The sequence below is a fragment of the Tenrec ecaudatus genome, chromosome 3, assembly GCF_050624435.1.
Source record: "Tenrec ecaudatus isolate mTenEca1 chromosome 3, mTenEca1.hap1, whole genome shotgun sequence".
Taxonomy (NCBI): Eukaryota; Metazoa; Chordata; class Mammalia; order Afrosoricida; family Tenrecidae; genus Tenrec; species Tenrec ecaudatus.
This window is the reverse complement of record NC_134532.1, coordinates 97144098-97166100: the sequence shown is the minus strand read 5'-3', so window position 1 is coordinate 97166100 and position 22003 is coordinate 97144098.

Sequence of the window (22003 nt, the reverse complement as noted above, 5' to 3'; positions counted from 1 at the left end):
TCTCACAAATACCCTTTACAGGAAAGGAAAAATTTTCTAGTTCAAGATTCAATATAGGACTACAAATTGCATTTAGTTTTCTTTTTCCTTGAATTTGGAGTCTCTAGTGCGACCTTGACAATTTGGAAGAAAACAGGCTATCTGCTTAGAAGAATTTGTATATTCTAATATTTACTCCTGAGTTCTGACAAGAATAATATAGACATGATTCTTTGTTCATCATATGCCCATAGGGATCTAGTGTTTATGTATTCAATTACTGATAAAATTAGCTTTTAATATTTGCTAAGGCAGAATCTGCTCAGTTTCTTCACTATAACTTTCTTTATTTGCTCTTTGTCACTAATAAATATCTATGTGCAGCTACTTTGAGACCAGATATTCTATTTCTCATCAAATTTTCAACAAGTGGTTTTATCATCTACTGGTTATTTTTACCATGATTATTATTGTAGTAGTTACCAAATGGTGATTTTTCTCATTTTTTTATTCCTGCTATATTTATTAACAACATATTTATTTATTTCTCCACGGAAGTAAGTCCTATTAATAATTAATCTCTACTGGAGTAATGTGTTTCTCTACTGGAGATTTTTTTTCCCTTTCCAAACATTTATTTATTTGTATCATAGTAAATTCATGAATTCTTGTTTTATTCAAAGAGCCATAACCTGTTTCTATCACTGTGTATTTTCCTGTACAAATTGATGCCGTTTTTGACTGTTGTCCCACCGCAATTGTTTTTGAAGTGGAGAGGGCGTCACTTTGAACTGTGCTAAAGAGCTTTGAAAGCACCACAAAGAGTGTCTTAAAAAGACAACCGTGTTAGAGTTTAGCGACAACGAAAAGGCCGAATCAATTGGATTTAGAAAAACTTGGGGTGAAACCTTTGGGCCAGCGGTTCGCATTCTGTGGGTAGCAACCCCCTGGGGGTTGAACGACACTTTCACAGGGGTCGCCTGATTCATAACAGTAGCAAAATTACAGTGATGAAGTAGCAACGAAAATATTTTTATGGTTGGGGGGGTCACCACCACATGAGGAACTGTATTAAAGGGTCGCAGTATTAGGAAGGTTGAGAACCATTGCTTTAGGCCAATATCCCCTTTTCTAGGACTCTTGCCCCCAGTTGGTACTCTGTGCCACACCCTGCTCTTATCTAAATCTTCCATCTTCCGCATTTCATTCCAAGAGCTTTCCACAAAAAAATTTTCCACTGGGATTGAGAGCACCGGCAGTAGACACATTGATGTCTTTCACATCCCCCCAGACCCAGAAGCAGAATTATGTGGCACCTGTTCGACCTAAGCCGATTTTCCAGTGAGAGATCCCACCTAAGACTGTCTACGAAAACCCGACTCACCAAGCAGACCGAGGACAGGGGTGGGGAGGAATCGGAATCCCGGAAGTCTGAAGGGATAAAGGACCCAGTGCCCCTCGTTTGGGCACCACCTGACATTTTGGCCATGATGCTCCTTGTCTGCACAGACGATAAAGGCTTTTCTGTTTCTTTTGCGTGCACCATTGGCTTTATTTTGACAAGGACCCCCAGGTTTGGACAGCAACAGGTGCGGAAGGAAAGGAAAACCAGCTGTGAGGTTGTGGCCTGCATGAGGACCTGGGTAAATGCTGGTTCCCCAGGAGTCTCTGGGTGGCACAATGCTTAATGTGCTGGCCTGCTAAGCCAAAGGTTGACAGTTGGACTCCACCCAGAGACACCTCTCTTAGAAGAAAAGCCCAAGGATCTACTTCAGTGAAATCAAGCATCACAAATCTGATGGAACTCCGTTTGCCTCTGACACTTAAGGAGTCGCCAAGAGTTGGGATCAACTTGACAGCAACTGACAATGATGTCACAGGCAAAAGGTAAAGGAGTGGCAAAGCTGTAAGTGAACGTCGAGAATTTCCTCAGACTTGTCCAGCTCAAGTGTCCAGGAGTATACCTGTGTGAAAATACCCAAGATTTGAAACTCAGACAAGCAATAATCATAATGATGTGGACTTGAAAATGATCAAAGACTGAGACTTTGGAAATAAATAAATTCATTGAACAAGAGTGGGAAGCAAAACTGGAAGAGGGTCAATTTCAAGAACTACCTAGAATTTGCAAGTTTGAGATGAAGTAAGGGAAAGAGGCTAAGAGCATCAAAGAGTGCTTTATCACCAAAATGGAGATGAAAGATGATTTCAAAAAGGTAGGTTCTAGATCCTGAGATGGAGTGGAATGAGTACTGACAGGAAACTGAACTTGACAATCAGATGAGTGTGATCTTGACATCAACGATCTCAGTAGAGTGTCTGCACAGAAGTCAGCTTATAGGTGAGTAAGGTGAGGTGAGAAGTGACAACAGCAAATGTGATCTATACTTTTAGAAAGATTGGCAGTGAAAGAAAAGTCGTGTCTCGGCTGAAGCTCCCTTTTTCTCGTACTGTAAGCTCATGCTAAGGACAGGTTACAGGACACATGAGGGGACCAACTCCAGAATGCAAGAAACTGCTTTGAGATAGCAGGAAGTCCTACACTACTACAAATACAGCCAAGAAGATGAGTGAAGTTATAGGTGAATCTTGAATTGAAGAAGAGAGCTGTTGAGAAGGAAGTTAAATAGCTCCAATTCCCTCAGTGTAGGCAGAAAGCAGGAGAGAGAATAGGTATAGAGATTTTTTAAGACTGTAAATATTAAACTATGGCTGTAGAAATGGAATATGCTACAAAAAATGCAGCAGCATAATTATATATAGGAAAATCTGATTGCATACATACCATGTGAGATAGTTAAAGTTTATTGTGCCAACCTGGCTGATAAATACGAATGGGGTTAATTGAAGGACCGAGAGATCCATGGCTAGTTCTCGGGTCTCTTACTCTCTGATGGTCGGACCAGGGTGCAGTTGTGTTAGCCAGTTTCCTGCTTCATCTGGCAAGGCTCACTGCCTGCAAGACATCCCTGAGGAGAAGCCACATGGACTTACCTGGATGCAGCCCTGGGTGCTGGAGCAGCCGTATGGAGACCCCTGCCAGTGCTGAGATGCTTACACACTCACTGACTCGCCTTTCCTCCTGCAGTCGACATTGTTGTATGTGTTTTGTGAGATGGAGGAGGACTTTGTGGACTGGTGTCAGACAAATGGGCTAATGTTGGACTTGTAGGCTTGGGCACCACTGGGTTGGGATGTTTTCTTGATGTGAACTTACCCTTTATATAAAACTCTCTCGTATACATATGCGTTTCTGTGGATTTGTTTCTCTAATATACCCATATTAATACACAGTTACTGTGTAGTTGAGCATATTAATCCTCAATCTTTTGTAGACCTAATATTATTGTTATTAGATGCCGCTCAGTCAGTCCAAAGCCGTAGTGACCTAGGCACAACAGCCCTGCACCTCCTCAATTGCTCCTCTGCCGGAGCTCATTGTTGCAGTTGTGTTCTAACCCCTCTCCTTGGGGGTCTTCCCTTTTTCACCGCCCCTCCACTTGACCAAGCATGATGTTCTTCTCCTGACTGGTCTCTCCTGAGAACAGGTCCAAAATACGTAAGATGAGTTCTTCCCATCCTTGCCTCTAAGGGCACTCTGGCCTGACTTCTTCCAATAGTTTGGTTTGTCCTTGTAGCAGTTTTTCCCACTTTCAATATTCTTCTCTGGGCCCACAATTCAAATGTATGTGTTCTTCTGTCTTCTGTACTCAATGTCCAACTTTCACATGTACCTGAAGCAACTGAAAATGCCATGGCTTGGGTCAGGCGCACCTTAGTCCTCAAGTCACAGCCTTGCTTTTCAACACTCTAAAGAGGTCTTGTGCAGCAGATTGACCTCATGCAACATGTATTTTGATCTCTGGACATAAATTAATAGGAAGTTTGGGTTCCATCAAGGAGCAGATTTCAAGTCAGGATTAAACATAACAAATATCTGTTGGGGACAAATGTCTATGAAAGAAAAAGAGGGTGGGATCCGAGACAATGGAAGACTTTCTCAGACCTCGGTTTAGTTTACATTCCTGGGCAGGAGAAGGGGAAAGACAGAGGATTAGGTAGGAAGTGTGTCTTCCTAGAGTGCAGTCAGAAGAAGTTTGCCCAGGCCAATTAGGAATCCTTCAGCTAAAGTTATCTGTTCATGGAATTTCCTGCTAATGAAGTTTCACAGAAACGGGCCAACAATAGCATTCTCACCGCGGTTAGACTGGCCAGGGGGAGACTGCAGGAAGCATGCAGTGAGCACAAGGTTCCGTCCAGTGGGAAGGCAGCTACAGAAGATCTGTGTGCCACATTTCCATGACGGCCACAGAGTAGTATGTAGTGAACGCAAGCTTTGCAAGACTAGTTGGGAAATGGGTAGTGGGGGAGGGAGGGTAATGGAGGAGGAGCACTGCAAAATGTCCCAGTTAAAAATCTCTCATCTGTTGGGAAAGGGGCCCCGGTGGCCTGGTAGGTTAGCTCTGGGGTGTTTGAATCCAACAGCCACAGATGAGAGAGAAGGCTTTGTGGCCCCACAAAGATTTACCGTTTCGGAAATCCCATCTAGAGATGCTACATAGGGTCACCATGAGTCAATCTACTTGATGGCACTGTGTTGGGTTTGGTTAACCTCAGAAAGCAATTTTTACTTAGTTACATCTTCCTGAGAAATTCTAGCTAAGACATGACCCTTACATCCCTTTTTATCATTTTATTAGAGGCTTATACAACTCTTATCACAATCCATACATACATCAATTGTGTAATGCACATTTGTCCATTCATTGCCCTCATCATTCTCAAAACATTTGCTCTCCACTTAAGCCCCTGGCATCAGCTCCTCATTTTTCCCCTCCCTCCTCACTCCCCCCCTCCTTCATGAACTCTTGATCATTTATAACTTATTATTTTGTCATATCTTGCCCTGTCCGACGTCTGCCTTTACGCCCTTCTCTTTTGTCCATCCCCCAGGGAGGAGGTCACATGTAGATCCTTGTAATCGGTTCTCCCTTTCCAACCCACTCACCCTCTGCCCTCCCAGTATCACCACTCACACCCCTGGTCCTGAAGGGATCATCCGCCCTGGATTCCCTGGATTTCCAGTTTCTATCTGCACCAGTGTACATCCTCTGTTCTAGCCAGACTTGCAAGGTAGAATTGGGATCATGATAGTAGAGGGGCGGGGGTGGGGCGAGGAAGCATTTAGGAACTAGACCGTCTAGTGAGGAAAGTTGTATGTTTCATCATTGCTACATCGCACCCTGACTGGCTCAGTCTCCTCCCTGAGACCCTTCTGCGAGGGTTTTTCATTTTAGATTCAGCTCAGCATTATAGTAATCTCTTTCGAAAGGCTACCTCTCACTTCTTGGCCTTCTGTCTAAGATCAGGTGCAGAAAGCTACCTCTGATTATTTTCAAGGCGTTGAAATTTTAGTTTTAACAAATGAGTGAGTACAAACCCCACTTGACATTCTTCACTTAGAAAATGTTTTCTCTTCCCTTAAAACAGTGGTTCTCAACCCCTTTGGAGGTCGAAGGACCCTTTCACAGGGGTCTCCTAAGTCCATCGGAAAACACATACCCAAAGATGTTAAGAACAGAGACACCGCTCCTCTATTCATCTCCAAGCAGGTCCCCCCACATGCAGATCCACCAAGTAGGAGTACCCGGCACGAAGACTGTTGTTACCCATGTTACACCATACTTCAAGACAAAATTTCAATTATTTGTCATTAGAAATAAATATTTCACAATTTATAATTACATATTATTTTGTGATTAATCACTATGCTTTAATTATGTTCAGTTTATAACAATGAAAATATATCCTGCATATCAGATATTTACATGATGATTCATAACAGTAGCAAATTACAATTATGAAGTAGCAACAAAAATAATGTTATGGTTGGGGGTCACCACAATATGAGGAACTGCCTTAAAGGGTCACAACATTTGGAAGGTAGAGAACCACTGCCTTAGAAAGTTCTGTTCTTAAGGCTTTTTGAAGTGGGCATTTACAAGATTTTTTAATAGGGAGCACAGTTACATCACTTTTGGTTATAAAAATAGCACAACAATGAAAACATTTCTTCATGTCTGCTTTAAAATGCAATCTCTTTTTCAAAAGAGTTCTTTTGTCATTCTTTTTTTTCAAACTCACCTTTTACTTTCGTGGGAGAGTTTTTTGTTGTTATTGTTTAAAACGAGTTTTACAGGCATGTGCGATTACCTATAATTTTAAAATATTTTTAATTATAAAAAAATGTTGTGCTATCAAAGATTTTGCCTCACCAAACTCTTATGGTTCCCCGGTGCATCCTGTATTGTTTTTAGTTTTTACCTGAGGCTTTATGATGTCACTTGTCCATTTTGTGAAGCCTAGTTTCATTGACTGGTAGGTGATGTAATCAGCAAAGGCACTTGGATACACCTAAACTGAACTTTGCAGCTATTAAGAACGAGCAAGTTGATGAAGACCCCAGATGAACCCCCCGAACTAATCCTCCGCTCTCAAGCAATCCCTGCCGGGGAAACCAGCCATGTGACTGAATTGTGACCACTACCCACCACCACCACTAAATGTTGTCATCTTAACGCCAATATTTGTAAATATGACTACAATGGAAATAAGTTTTTAATGAGGCCATACCAATGTAGGGTGGATCCAAAACATCATCACTTCTAAGTTGTGAAACCATCAAAATAAATACTGAGAGAAACAGGAAGACAAACACAAAGACGTCGCCTCAAGGAATATCCAGGAATACCAAGGATCTCCAGTAAACTGCAGAAACCGGGAGAGGCCTTCCAGGAGTCAACACATGCCAGACCCCTTTTAACTGTGAGGAAATGAGGGTCCCTTCTTTAAAGCCACACTCTGTGGTATTTGAGTCACAGCTGCACTAGATAACGAAGACGCCATCTAACAGGCAGATGAGACCACAGTGCCCAGCTGAATCTCCACGCTCAATACTCTGTTGCTGAGTTGATTCTCACTCCTAGTGACCCTCTGGGGTGGGGTAGAAGAGCCTCTGCGTGTCTCCAAGATTATAACTCTTTACAAGAGTAGAATGCCTGGTCTTTCCCCCTGAGCTGTCGCCTTGAGGTTACCAGCCCAACTCAGAACCCACCACTCTCTTTTAAATACTCGCGTCGCTTACATCAGGAGCCCTGTAGGTGCAGTGTTGAGCTGCTGACTGGGTGGTTGCTCTCCATTCAAGCCCACCAGCGGCTCAGTGGGAGAAGGATGTGACATCCTGCGGCTATAAACATTTACAGCCGTGGACACGCTATCAAATATATGGGGCAGATCTATTCTGGCCTATAGTGTCACATTTGTTGAAATTTAACTCAACAGCAATGGGTTTGTGTTTGTTTTGAGTATAATTAAAATAAAAAATATTTTTCTTTCCTATCAGAGTCACTTGAGCAGTAAGATCCTTCAAGTCATTTCTTTCACCGACTTCAACCAGCTTCATTGACTTAGAGAGCACATGAAGAAATTCCTCTGCTGGCAACAGCTAAGCTCATAGTTTCAGTATCTCTTTTATAGCCGGGACTGGTCTTTTTTCTTAGAGACCTCCTGCACGGAATAGGCACCCTACTTCCTTGTCATCCAACTAAGTATGCACCCAACAATTAGTAGGTATCAAGCATGGTATCCTGTAAGAGGAGAGTATCATTCTAGTACTTTTACTCTCCATATTTTTTTAAAATGAAAAAACACTGGACCAGATGGCCTTTTGTCACTATTTGGAAGATATTTTATTATCCCACCGCCCAACCCCCTTTTCTTTTTTTTCCCTTTTTAACTCTGCCGGCAATAGCAACCAACCTCACGGGCAGGAGTTCTGTCATTTGTTCTGCATTGGGCTGCTAAGCACAGGTCAGGAGTTCAAACCACCAACTGCTCCACAGAAGAAAGGCAAGGTTTTCTGCTTTCGTAAAGAGTTACAGTCTCAGAAAGCCACAGGGGCAGTTCTGCCCCTTCCTACAGGGTCAGCATGAGTCAGAATCGACTTGATGGCAGTAAAATGCTTGCATTGTTCATAAGATGTAGGTAAAGTTCATGTTGAAAAAGAAAATGCCTGCTAGGGCTTGGTCAAGGGCAATGTAACCAAGAGGAATTACTGAAACCCGAATGAAGGCCAAACATGATAGTGGGACAAGAGGAAAGTACAAGGAAATAGAGGAAAGAACTAGGAAGCAAAAGGCATTTAGAGAGGTATAAATAGAGGCATTTACATATGTAATTATATTTATATATAATGATAGAGAAATAAGTCTGTGTACATATATCTATATGTTAAATATCTAGGTGGCAGAGGGACATTGGGCCTCTACTCAAGTACTCCCTCAATGCAAGAACACTTTGTTCTAATAACCTGGCTTTCTGTGATGCTCACCTTCCTGACACAATCGCTGAAGACAAAATGGGTGCATAAAAAAATGTGGTGAAGAAAGCTGATGGTGGCCAGCTATCAAAATATATAGCATCTGGGGTCTTACAAGCTTGAAAATAAACAATAGTCCATCTAGCTGAGAAGCAACAAAGTCCACATGGAAGAAGCACACCAGCTTGTGTGATCATGAGGTGTCAATGGGATCAGGTATGAGGCATCAAAGACCCAGAATTTTAAAATCATATCAATATGAATCAGGAGGAGACCAAAGTAGAGACCCAAAGCCCAACTGTAGACAATTGATAATCCCATTACAGAAGAGTCAAGGGGGAAGAGACGAGCCAATCAGCATGCAGTATAGCACCGATAGAACATACATCTTTCCTCTAGTTCTTTAATGCTTCCTCCCTGCCCCCACTCCCCATCATGATCCCAATTCTACCTTACAAATCCAGCTAGACCAGAGCATTTACATGGGTACAGATAAGAGAAGTTAACACAGGGAATCCAGGACCCTGTGGACCCTCAGGACCAATAATGAGAGTACCGATACCAGGAGGGGAAGGGGAAGGTGAGGGGAGAAAGGGGGAACAGATAACAATGATCTACATGTAACCCCCTTCCTGGGGAACAGACAACAGAAAAGTGAGTGAAGGGAGACATCTGGCAGTGTAAGATATGAAAAAATAATTAAAAATAAATTATCAAGGGTTCGTAAGGGAGGGCGTTTGAGAGAGGGAGGGGGAAAATGAGCTGATACCAAGGGCTCGAGTAGAAAGAAAATGTTTTGAAAATGATGGTGGCAACAAATGTACAAATGTGCTTGACACAATGGATGCATGTGTGAATTGTGATAAAAGCTGTATGAGCCCCCAATAAAACAATTTTTAAAAGATCCTAGTTTAAATGACTGCAAATATACAAAATCCAGAGGGCGATGTGATCTTTTTTTCAACTTTTCCAACTCAGCAGCTTTTGGTCTATACACAAACTGTTCAATTGTCATCCAGAAATGTCATCTCAGAGAGTTCCCTTTTTATCTCTGCCCCTGAGAACCTTTTCTGACTCTTCTGTGGTTCTTCCCTGCCACCGTAAGCAATTATCACCACCCTCTCACCAGGGGTTCAGTTTCATCTTTGAGAGAGATTTAAAGAAAGGTCCTTGCATAGCTGGGATTCACATGTAGGTCCATCCCAGTGAGATCAAGAGAATTTAAACTATGAATCACTATGGAAACACTTAAATAGTTCAAGTTTTTGTGAGGGAAGCAGTGTCGAGAAAGCCCAGCCTCCCTCTTTCGCACATTGTTATCCTCTTATAACATAACATCGTGGTCCTCTTCTCCTCCTCCAGTCTATTTCTTTATTCTGCCTGCCTCTAGATGCTCCTCACAGGTGTGTGGTGGGAAATAAGGACACCAGGAGAAGGGAAAGGAACACATGACCCACCATGTATCAGGGGCTACATTCAACAATGTGTCAGAGTGAACTTTTCTAATATGACCCTTCTACCCAAGTCTCTGTAACTCCCACCAAATGATGAGGTGGGGCTGCGCACACACTAAGAGAGGGGATTCCTCAGTTTCCATGGCCACCCCTGGCTGTAATGTTCAGCCATCTTTGAAGTAGAAGAGAAGAAGGAAATCCCGGGGACCTTGAACAAGCATGTTCAAATCTCTGTCTGAAGTGGCAGAGGCTACCAAGGCCAGAAGCATCACAGGCTGTGGTCTGGAGACCCAGAGGAGCAGTGCTGAGACTATGGGCTAAATGCTTTCTTGATACGTCTTCCCTCATAAAAATCTTGAACTACTTAAATGTTTCCACCGTGTTTCAGACTGACTCCTATGGGGCACCTTCTCATGATCTGGCCTGAAACTGTGGAACTGTGCAGCAGAGCAACAGGCAGGCTGGTTTCCTGACCCACAGAGGCGAAGGCCAAGGGATAGTGGGGCTGAGAAGACTAAGAACTGTTCATAGAGATGAGGTAGTTAGTTTATTGTGCCAACCTGGCCGATAAACACATGTAGGGTTAATTGAAGGGCAGAGAGATAAATGGCTTGGTGAGCCTTGCCTTTCTAGTTCTCAGGTCTCAAGTTTAGTGATGGTCGGACAAGGTACAGCTGCCTTAGCCGTTCTCTGCTTTAGCTGGCAAGACTCACTTCCTGCAAGACACCCCCAAGAAGAAGCCACATGGACCTACCCCATTGCAGCCCTGGGTGCTGGAGCAGCCGTGTAGAGACCCCTGCCAGCGCTGAGATGCTACACATTCACTGACGTGGCTTTCCTCCTTCAGTCGGTTTCATGTGTCTGCCTTGTGAGATAGAGGAGGACTTTGTGGATTGGTGTTGGACATATGGGTTAATGTTGGACTTGTGGGCTTGGGCAGCACTGGGTTGGGATGTTTTCTTGATGTGCACTTAATCTTTATACAAGACTCTCTCTTAGCCATGAGTTTCTGTGGATTTGTTACTCTAAAGTACCCAGACTAACACAAGAGACTTGGCTACAACACGGATGAGAGCGGCTGAGGCCTGAGGAGAAAATTGACTGCTGGCTGAGGAGACCGATGACTATATCTTTATTGTTTGCTGATCCTGGCTTGTGGTGACCTATCAACTTCCCTAATAAACTCCCTTAATTGTGAGTATTGTCTGCGGGTTCTGTGTGGCCATTGCAATAAATTAGCAACAATTAGCAAATTAGTAAAGATTTAGAATGCTGGGAAGGAGTGGTTGGTGTTAGAACAGGTAAAAAAGGACGGACCATGGAGACTTGTCTGGCTCCTGCCTTGTTGCAACAGGGAAGCCAGGGGATGTTAGATATGAACCTCCACTGATGTTTATTACAAGCGTGTGCTTTGCATTAAGTTGCCACAGTGATACGCTAGTGATCTTTTTATTTTATTTTTTGCTAGTGATCTTTATAGGCACTGTCATTTAGGCTGTGGCAACAATAGCCTCTAAGTTACCCCTGGAGACTGCATTTTGGTTGTCACTTAGTCTGTGACATACACAGAATCAAAGTTAGCCTTGAAATTACCTCTTAGCAGTGCCATTGCTGCTTCCACAAATCTGACACCTCTGTGGTCGTCTGTGAAAGCCGCCGACATTCGTTGGCAGTGCTGTTCTGGAGTGATGTGCAAGTCCGCACTTGTGAACATATCTCATGCCATTTTTGGTGGAATACAGGGAAAGCTTCAAACGATAAGCCCGGGAAGGGATATTTGTGAGAACTAGAAACAAATCACTGCAGGGAACTAGCGACATAAAAATGCGCCAAACCGAGAGGACTGGAAGCAACAGTTCCTGTTGTGATGAACATGGGGACCCAGCATGTGCCAGCTATTAAAAACACTGGAGGGGAAAAGTGTGTCTGTGAAAAACAATAAAACCACAGCATGCGCAAAGCCTCACAGGCAGGTTGTCGATGCCAAAGACGAGTCTTTGAACTCCCAGGAGCAAGTCTGTGATGTCATACTGCAGTCGAAGCCTGAAGTCAGTGTTTGCCGGAACTTGCCTATCTCCTGGTGCCCACTCATGACCTCTCAGTGCATCCAATGGCCTCCGGCTCTCTCGACTCCCAAGAACAACAAGCCAAGAAAGTAGAGCAACTTTACCTTGTCCGTTCCATAATCTCTTCATGACATAAACCTGGATGGAGAAGATGTATAATCCAGAGTCAATTCTCAATCAAATGCCTTTCTCTAAATCAAGGCTTTGACTTGTCATGAATATAGGCAACTAAATGATCCATCTATTACTTCTTAAGTGTAAGACTAGGATACCAAGATACGATTTTGCTGCATTGAATCTGAATGAAGAGTGGAATAACTTTCCCTAATATGTAACTAATAAGAATTTTATTAGAGTCACCTGTTTTATAATCTTGACCTCTAGATTATAAAGCTGTAGGGAAATGCCTACACATTTTGTACATTGCGCATTGGGTTATGCCTTGGGCTGCTAGCCACAGGTCAGCAATTTGAAACCATCAGATGAAGTGTTCGACTTCAGTAAAAATGCTCAGCAGTCCACAGGAGCAATTCTACCCTGTCCTGTAGGGGCCTTATCAGTCAGAATTGATGCAATGTCAGTGAATGAGAAACATTAGCGATATCAATTATTTTATATAATAAGTAGTTCAGAGTTATAAGTGATCAAGTAGGTGTATAAAATCCAAGACCCAACTTCTTTTCATTTTACTATCCTCAGAATGCCATCTTTTACTTAGACATCAGCTCCCCTTAGGGCTAACCATCCTGAAGTCCTAGGCATCTTATGCATATAGGCCAAGGTCTGGTGGAACAAGGAGTCTTCCTTATTCCTGATAAGGAAACATCTTCAGGAGACTCTAGCATTCCACTCCTCAGGAACGGAACCACCTTGCTACATTAAATTAGTCGCCAACAAGGCAAGCATGACCATCTTTAATTTAAATCAGTGTGGATTTAATTCTGAGCTTCGTGTAAGTTGAAAGTTGGTTTGGTGGTAACAGAGCCCTCAGGTCCTTGAAGTTTATGTAAGAAAGACAGCTGACCACTTGAAAATTACCTTTTCCATTCCAACATCACTTTATTTTACAAAACTGGATGAAAACGAGTAATCCAGAGTAAATTCTCAATCTAATATTTTTCTCTAAACTAATGCGTTGACTTGCTATGAATATGAAAGACTAAATAATCAGTGTCTTACTTTTTAAATGTGAGCCTAGAATCCCCAAACAAGATGACACTATAGTTTTAGCAGCAAATTTATTGGGCTATGTACAACTTTAATGTTGGGTAACAAGCAACCATAAAATGAGATAGTTTTAAAACAAAATTAATTTAGGTTTAGCTCTTGAATCTGTGGGTCCACTGAGCAGTTCCTCTGATCTATCTCAATTTGGTTGTGAATCTGTAGTCAGTGGATTTACTGGTGTCATTTAGGACATCAGATTGGACAACTCTGGTAGCTCAGTCCTAGTCTAGATTGCCTCTCAATGTGAAGTAGACGAGCCCAGGCTTGTTCCAATGACCAGGAGAGCAGAGGTAGGCAAAGCCTTGCTGCTGTTGTTTGTGCTTTGCTGCTGTTGTTGCCAAGTGCCATCAAGTCGCTTCTGACTCATAGCTGCCATTGTGAAAATGAAGGAACGTTGTAAGGGTGGCATGACTTCATAAGGCAGGAAGAGAAGAATCACTGTTATTAGCATCAGCTGCAGAGTGAGGTCAGTCATGCTCCATCTCCAGCCTCCCTACAAATTGACCCTCAATGTCCCTCTCACAGGGCTCTGTCCTTCGCAGCTCTCACTTCCATCGAGTTAATTCTGAATAAGCGTGACTCTGTAGAAAGGGCAGAATTGTCCCTGTGGGGTCCCAAGGTTATAACTCCCTATGGGAGCAGAAAAGCCTGCTCTTTCACGCGAGGAGAGGCTGGTGGTTCTGAACTCCTGACTTTGAAATTAGCAGCCCAACTGATAACCCACTGCACCATCACAGCTGCATAACTAATGCATTGCAATAATCACACAGGACTTGTAAGCAATATCCATCATGATCATGGGATTGTTTAAAGAAGTGTACAGGCTACAAAAACTCAGGATACAGTTTGTCAGACTGGAGAGCTTTTTCATAGTTGTGCCTTTAAGGCGGCCTACTCTCTAGTCTTGGTCAGCCTCTTGGCCTCTGTCCTGCTCCTGCAATGTTACAGTGCTCTCTTTATTTGTTTACAAAACCATTTTATTGGGCGCTGATATAGATATCATACTGTTCCGTAGTTCAATCACATCAATCAGTATTGTGCAACTGTTACCACAATCAGTTTCAGAACATTCTCTTCCTCCTTGAACGCCTTGAAATCAGCTCCCTCTTACCCCCCACCCCCTACCACTGTACCCCCCCGAAACTCTTATTCTGCTGTCTGTCTTTATAGGGGCATCAATCCTGGGTTTCATATACTGAAAAACAGAAAAAATTATATAACAAAAATGAAGAGTCACCCTGACAACAAAATATATCTGAGATAAACCTCAATATGAACAACAACAAAAAAACAGAAGAATCCAGAAAATGTTGAAAACCAGATCAGGCCCTACGTGCATCAGAGTGGGGAGCAACTGACAAGATTTAACTCTTTACGTCACGTTTCTCATTTTGCCCTTCTACAGTCATCTCTCCAGTACACTCTTGTGACCAGTTTCTTCCCGGCCCTCTATTAGGACAGAGGGAAAACACTGGAGGCTGATTTCCTACGTAGCCCTCACAAATGTATCTTGGGCTCCCACTGTCACCCATAGCCTTTTGCAAACCTGAATCTCATCGCTTAGGCTCTGATACGATTCCTTCCTTCAATTTTGAATCGTATGATTTGCAGTCCTTCAGTCATTCGTGTTGGCGTGCTTCTTCCATGTGGACTTAGATGACATCTCACTTAGATGGACGCTTGATTGGAGACAAGCTTGTAAGATCCCAGAGGCTATTTTATCATCAGCCAGGAATCATTTAGTCACACTTTGGTATAGCACCCATATCTTCTGCGTTCCCTTCTTGAGGGCAAGTGTGGAACAGGGTCATGACGTAAGAACTAATGGTTCTTAAATGGGAGGTAGGATTTAGTGTGAGCCCCAAGCCCACTCCTGGATCTTTTATTATTATTATTATTATTATCACTATGTCTTTAGCTCCCTTTAAATACCTCCCTGTTAATTTGTGGTAGAGAGTCTTGTTGATCATCCCTCTGGGGCATAAGATCTTCCATTTATATGGAAGATATTAATATTGTCATTGTTTAGGCCCTGGTACTATTTTTTTTAAAGCACCATTGATTGAGGGATATTGGGCTAATACACACTAACTCCATATTGAAATGCCTCGATTATTCACTTATCAGAATCATTCCTTTCATAGCTGGACACTAGTTATGCAAACAATGGGAGTTTGTTGTCAGGGAAAATTTACAATAATATTCACTAAAGAATGTCTGTCCGAGGTTTGCTGGAATCGTATATATCTTAATACAGCAGAGAGGGCACTGATGTAGTAAGTCAATGATTGTCTGCCTACCAACCGTACCATCATCTTGGTACAGCTGTCTTCTGCTTCTTCAAAGACCATGAATTTTCAGTCTTAAGTTCTCAGGTTACACGTGTGTTTGAGCCAGAGTCAGGTGCACCTAGTGCAGTTTCAACATTGCAATTCTTTGGGGCAGCCTTTGGAGCGGGTTGTGTGCCTTGAAAATCTAGGATTCAGTGCCCCAGTGCTGTCTGGCACTTGGCCTAGTTCCACAGGATAGGACCACAAACTTGGGCCAATCTGGCTTCTTTGGTGCATATTATAACAGGGATACTCCTACCTTAAGGTCCTTAAAATATTTTGGTTATACCCCGCCCCCCCCCCACACACACATGGAGATCAGTCCTCCTATTTTTGTACCAATGACCATGCCCTTGTGCGCCCCCTGATGTGTCTGCTCCCTCTCCCCTCTCCTGCCTTGGCTTTCTCATCCGTATCCCTGATCCCTCACATAGTATCCTCTCTGGGGGAACCTCATCATAACTTTGCAGGGCAGCCACTCAGTAGTCAATATCCCCTCCCCCTCCCTTAACTATTCGATCCCAGCTGATGTGGGGAGCCCTCTGCCAAAGTGACCTTCAAGATGCACACCTAGAGAGGATGGGGTATGGCTCGTAGGCACCGGTCAGGCTCTCTTCCAGGTGGCCTGGCCACACTGGCCAGCAAACTGCATGTCTTGCAGGCCCGAGCTTGTGTTCCTACAGCAATGGACCCATGCAGTATCTGTCCTTTTCCGAGTGACTTCACTCAGCATAATGTTTTCCAGATCCCTCCCTGTCATGAGGTGAGTCACACTTTCATTTCTGTTTTTTAGGCATGAGTAGTATTCCATTGTTTGAATATACCAGAGTTTTAAAAATCCATTCTTCTACTTATAGGAATTTAGGCTGTTTCCAACTTCTTGCTATTGTGAACTGTGCTGCAATGAACATTGGGGAGCACACATCTTTTCATGATCTGTTTCGTATTTTATACACTTATTAATGGTATTGCTGGATCATATGGTATTTCTATTGTCATCTGTTTGGGGAATTTCCATATCAGCAAAGCTTTTTTTAAAGCATCAACTAAATGCCCAAGGGGTGTGCTTCTTCATCATAAACCTCAGCCCAAGGACACTCAGCTCTAGCGCTGTGGGTCACCAAGCCTCTAAGGTGCCAACAAGTTGGACCTAACTCATAGCGACCTTATACACAACAGACCTAAAGTCTGCCCAGCCCCAGCTCCCTCAATCAAGTGACTGGAGGCACCCCACACCACCAGCCAGCCACCTGCCTGAGGGCATTCAGCTTTACTTTCTGTAGGTTGGTGATTCCACTGGTCTGTCTCACAATCTAACCCTTGATTCTGCTGTCGCCACACCTTTGTTGCTACTCTAGTGTCAAAGGTGTCTCCTGAATCAGGAGATTCAATGAATAGGGAATCTCAGGGACCAAAGGACACACTCCGCTCCTGGCTCATCTATCTTGCTCATAGCTAGATTCCTGTTTGTTCTATACCCAGCCTGCTAACAATCACAATTAGTCCTATTAGCAGTCACAACTGAATATTATCAAAGTTTCTGCCATTTTCTCTTAACCAGACCCGTCAGGAAAATGATCATTTATGGGAATAACAGACTGTGGCTAAATAGTGAAGTTAAAGAATTCCTTGCACTATACCAATATTTAATGGAATAAAATCCTGCCTATTTCGACATCCTCCTCCTATTTCTTATATGTTGGCCGTTGCTGAAGTTACTGCATTGATCTATCACATTGATGGTCCTCTTCTTTTTAATAACCCTCTACTTTATCAACAATGATGTCCTTTTCTGACAACACATCCAATGTGAGTCTCTCAATCCTCCTCCAACAGAACATTCTGACTGTACTTCTTCAAAGAAAGATGAATATGTTCTTATGGCAGTTGATGGTGGTGATTTCATTGTTATACTCACACACCTGCTTCAAATCCATCAATGCTTGTCCAGTCTTCATTATTCATTTTCTAGTTTTTACATGAATATAAAGTCATTGAAAATGCCATGGCTTGGGTCTAGTGCATCTTTATGCTCAAACTGACATTTTTGCTCTTTAACATTTCAAAGAATATTTATCTCAGGTAATACATCCTTTAAATAAATCCTTTCATGAATGTTGGATGTAGATCCAAGTAAAAAGAAATTATGGACAACTTTAATATTTTCACCATTTATCATGATGCTTGATGGCTATTGGTTTAGTTAGGATTTTTCCTTTTGCATTCATAGGAATGTAATTCATATTGAAGATAGAGTCTTTTATCTTCATCAATAAGTACTTCAAGTCTGCTATGATTTCACCAAGCAAGGTTCTATCATCCACATACCATAGGTTGTTAATTGACCCTCCTATAATCTTGATATCCAGTTATTCCTCATAATATGTAGTTTCTTGGATCACACTTTTCCTGATTTGAAACCAAGTAATAACTCTGAATCTAAAAAGAACTACCATAGCCAACATTCAACCATTTCAAGAGATATTAAGAACCAGTAGTACTGAGAGAAAAAGTTGCTGAAAGCATTAGCCAAAAACCAGGCTCCAGGAGTTGATAGAATATCAACTGAAATGTTTCAACAAGCTGATGAAGCACTAGAAGCACTCACTCATGTATACCAAAAAAATTTAGAACACAGCTACCTGGCCAACTAACTAGAAGAGATCCATATTTGTACCTATTCCAAAGAAAACTCACCCATCAGAATGTACAATTGTGAACAATATAATTAATATCACATAAAAGTTAGCTTTTGCTGAAGGTCATCCAAAAATGGTTGCAGCAGTACACAGACAGAGGACTGTCACATATACAAGCCTGGTTCCGAACAGGACATTGAATGTAAGTTATCATTGTTGATGTCAGATGGATCGGGGCTGATGGAAGAGACCACCAGAAAAATGTTTACTTGTGTTTTATTGACTATGCAAATGAATTCAACTGTATGCCAATGATGGACAGCATTAAGAAGAACGAGAACTCCATAATACATAATTGTGCTAATGCGGAACCTGTGCGAATGTGGAGGCAGTTGTGGAACTAGAATAAGGTAATGCTGCTGGGTTTATATCAGGAAAGGAGTTCATGCACGTTGTATCCGCTCATCAGACTTATTCAATTTGCATGCTGAACAATAAACCAGAGATGCTGGACTAAGTGGAGGAAAAAGTACTATCAGGATTAGAGTAAAGTTTATTAAAACCTGTGGTGTGCAGATGGCACAACCTTGCTTGCTACAAGTGAGGAGAACTTGAAACACTTGCTGATTAACACCAAGGATTTCAGCCTTTGGTATGAATTACAACTCTATGTAAAGAAGTCCCAAATCCTCACAACTTGACAATAGTAAATATCATGATAAATAGAGAAAAGATAGAAATCGTCAAGGATTTCATTTTGCTTGGATTTGCAACCAATGCTCCTGGATGAAGCAGTCAATAAATCAAACAACACATTGCATTGGGTAAATGTGCTGCACAAGTGGTCCTTAAAGTGTTGAAGAGAAAGAACATTATTTTGAGGATGGATGAAGGTGTGCCTGACCCAAGCCATGGTATTTTCAATCACCGCCAGTAAATGTGAAAGTGGGATATTGAATAGGGAAGACCAAAGAAGAATAGGTGCACTTGAATTTTGGTGCTGGTGAAGAATTTTCCAAGTACCATGGACCTTCAAGAGAACAAAGAGACCTGCCTTAGAAACAGTACAGTCAGAAGGTTCTTTAGAAGCGAGGATGGCAAAACTTCATCTCACTTATTTTATACATGTTATCAGGAGAGAACAGTCTCTGGAAATGGCCATTATGCTTGGTCACATAGAAAGGCGGGGAAAAAGAAGACTCTTGAAGAGATGGATTGACACTGGCTGCATTTATGGGTTCTAACACAAAAACAATTGTGAGGATGGCACGGGGCCAGGCAGTGTTTTGGTATGTGCAGGTTCTGCATTAGCACAAATGTTGTTGACTTCAGGTACTATAGAATTGGTTCTGACTCAGAGCTGCCCTATGTAAAACGGAAGGGAACACTGCTCAGTCTGGCACACTTTGCACAATCGTTATAGTTTGGACCACTGTTGCAGCCACTGTGTCGATCCATTTCCTTCACTGTTTTCCTCTTTTTTTCACTGACTCTCCAACTTACCCAGAACGATGACCATTTCCAGGGACTGGTCTATTGACAATATATACAAAGTGCATGAGAGATTTTGGCAAGACCAACGACTTCTTCATTTTGAATACCTTGTTTGTTCAACAAAATTTAACACTGAATATATATGTGGACTTGTCCAGATGGAAAACACAGAAACCAAAATGACTACATCTGTGGGAAGAGAAAGTGGAGAAGCTCGCCACCAATGGCTAAGATTAGGCCAGGGACTGACTATGGAGCAGACTGTCAATTACTCCTAGGAAAGCCCACGTGAAGCAAAAGAAAAAAAAAATGTTTAATCCATGAGGGCCAAAATATGACCTTAAGTCTATCCTACCCAAATTTCAAGAACATCTCAAAAGCAGATTATACATAGAGCATTAATTCTGGAATGCCTGATGAGCTGTGGGATGACATCCCTTTCATGAAGAAGGCCAAAGATCATGAAAAATACAGGAAAGAAAAAGATCAAAATGGATGTCAGAAGAGACTCTGAAACATCCTCTTAATTGTAGAGTAGCTAAAGCAAATGAGAGAAATGATGAAGTCAAAGAGCTGAATAACAAACATCAAAGGCAGCTCCAGAAGACAAAATAAATTATGATAAAGAAATGTATAAAGACCTAGAGTTAGAAAACCTTTAGAGTATCTTAAACTGAAAGAACTGAAGACAAAAATCAAGCCCCGAGTTGCTATAACGAAAGATTCTACAGGCAAAATATTGAACAGTGTAGGATGCATCAAAATGAGATGGAAATAATACACAGACCACTGGATCAAAAAGAACAAATCGGCATTCCACCATTCTGGGAGGCAGCATATGAGGAAGAACCAATAGTGCCAAAGATGTCCAAGCTGCACTGAAGGCATGAGCCAGACCAAGGCTCTAGGAATGGATGGAATGCCAATGGAAATGTTTCAACCAGCTGATGAAGCGCTGGAACCACGAGTGTCTACGTCGAGAACTTTGGAAGACAGTTACCTGGCCAACTGACTGGAAGGGATTCATATGTGCACCCATTCCAAAGAAAGGTAACTCGACAGCACGCTCAAACCATAGAACAGTATAATTGACAATACATGCAAGGGAAAGTCTGCTGAGAACCATGTAACAGTCACGGATATCATTGCTGACATCAGACGGATCTTGACTCAAAGCAGAGAATGCCACAGAGCTCTCTGCCTGTGTTGTATTGACTGTGCAAGGGCATCCCACTGTGTGGGTCAGGGAAACGGAATGTCCTTAGGAAGATAGGGATTCCCAGCACTCAGTTGTGCTCATGCAGAGCCTGTGCTTGGAGTCGTTCGAGCAGAACAAGGGAATGCTACTACATGGTTTAAAATCAAGAAAAGTTTTCATCAGCTTTGTATTCTCGCCCCACACGTATTCAATGCCTGTACTGAGGAAATCATGAGAGAAGCTGGGCTATATGAAAAAGCGTGTGCTATCTGGATTGGAGGACCACCTGCAACATGCAGAGAAAGCAAACTTGCTAGCTGAAAGTGAGACTCACTTGGGAGCTCACTGATGAAGATCAAGGATTGCAGCCCTCAGTGTGGATTACAACTCAGTGTAAAGAACACGCAAATCATTACAACTAGACCAATCGATAGCAGCAGGATAAATGGAGAAAAGATTGAAATTGTTAAGGATTTCATCTCCCTTGGATTCACAATCAATGCCCAGGGAAGCAGCAGTCAAGGACTGAAACAGCGCATTACAAGAGTTTGTTAAAGTGTGAAAAGGAAGGATGTTACCTGGAGGAGGAAGGTGCAACTGACCCAAGCCATGGTATTTCCATTTGTCTCATACACATGTGAAATTTGAGCAATAGAAAGGGAAAACCAAAGAATTGATGTATTAGAATTCTGGTTCTGCCAAAGAACACTGCATGTGCCTGCACTGCCAAAGAACAACGAATCTGACTTGGAAGACTTACATCCAGAATGCTCCTCCGAAGCAACATGGCTAGGCCATCAGCAGATGCCAGTCCTTGGGAAAGGACATGAAGCTTGATAAAGTAGAGAGACCGTGGAAAAGAGGGAACCCTAGACAAGAGGCATGAACACTGTTGCTGCACCACGGACTCAAACATAATTGTGAGGATGTTTTGGCTGATGATATTGAACTTCTCGATTGTTTCATTTGAGAAAAGTAGCCAATTTGGTTTCTTTGTATTCCATCTGGCAAGATCCATGTGTATAGTTTCTGTTAATGTTGAAAGCGTTAATCACAATGACGAAATCGCACAAAATTCTATTGTGCAAAATTCTATTGCACAATCTCCAGTTGGCCTTCTATCACCAAAGCCATGTTTTCCAACTACTGTTCCTTTCTCTTTGTTTCTAATTTTTGCATTTTATTTATAAATACATTTTAATCAATTTTAGACTGAAGATGGTGGGATTCTTCAATTTG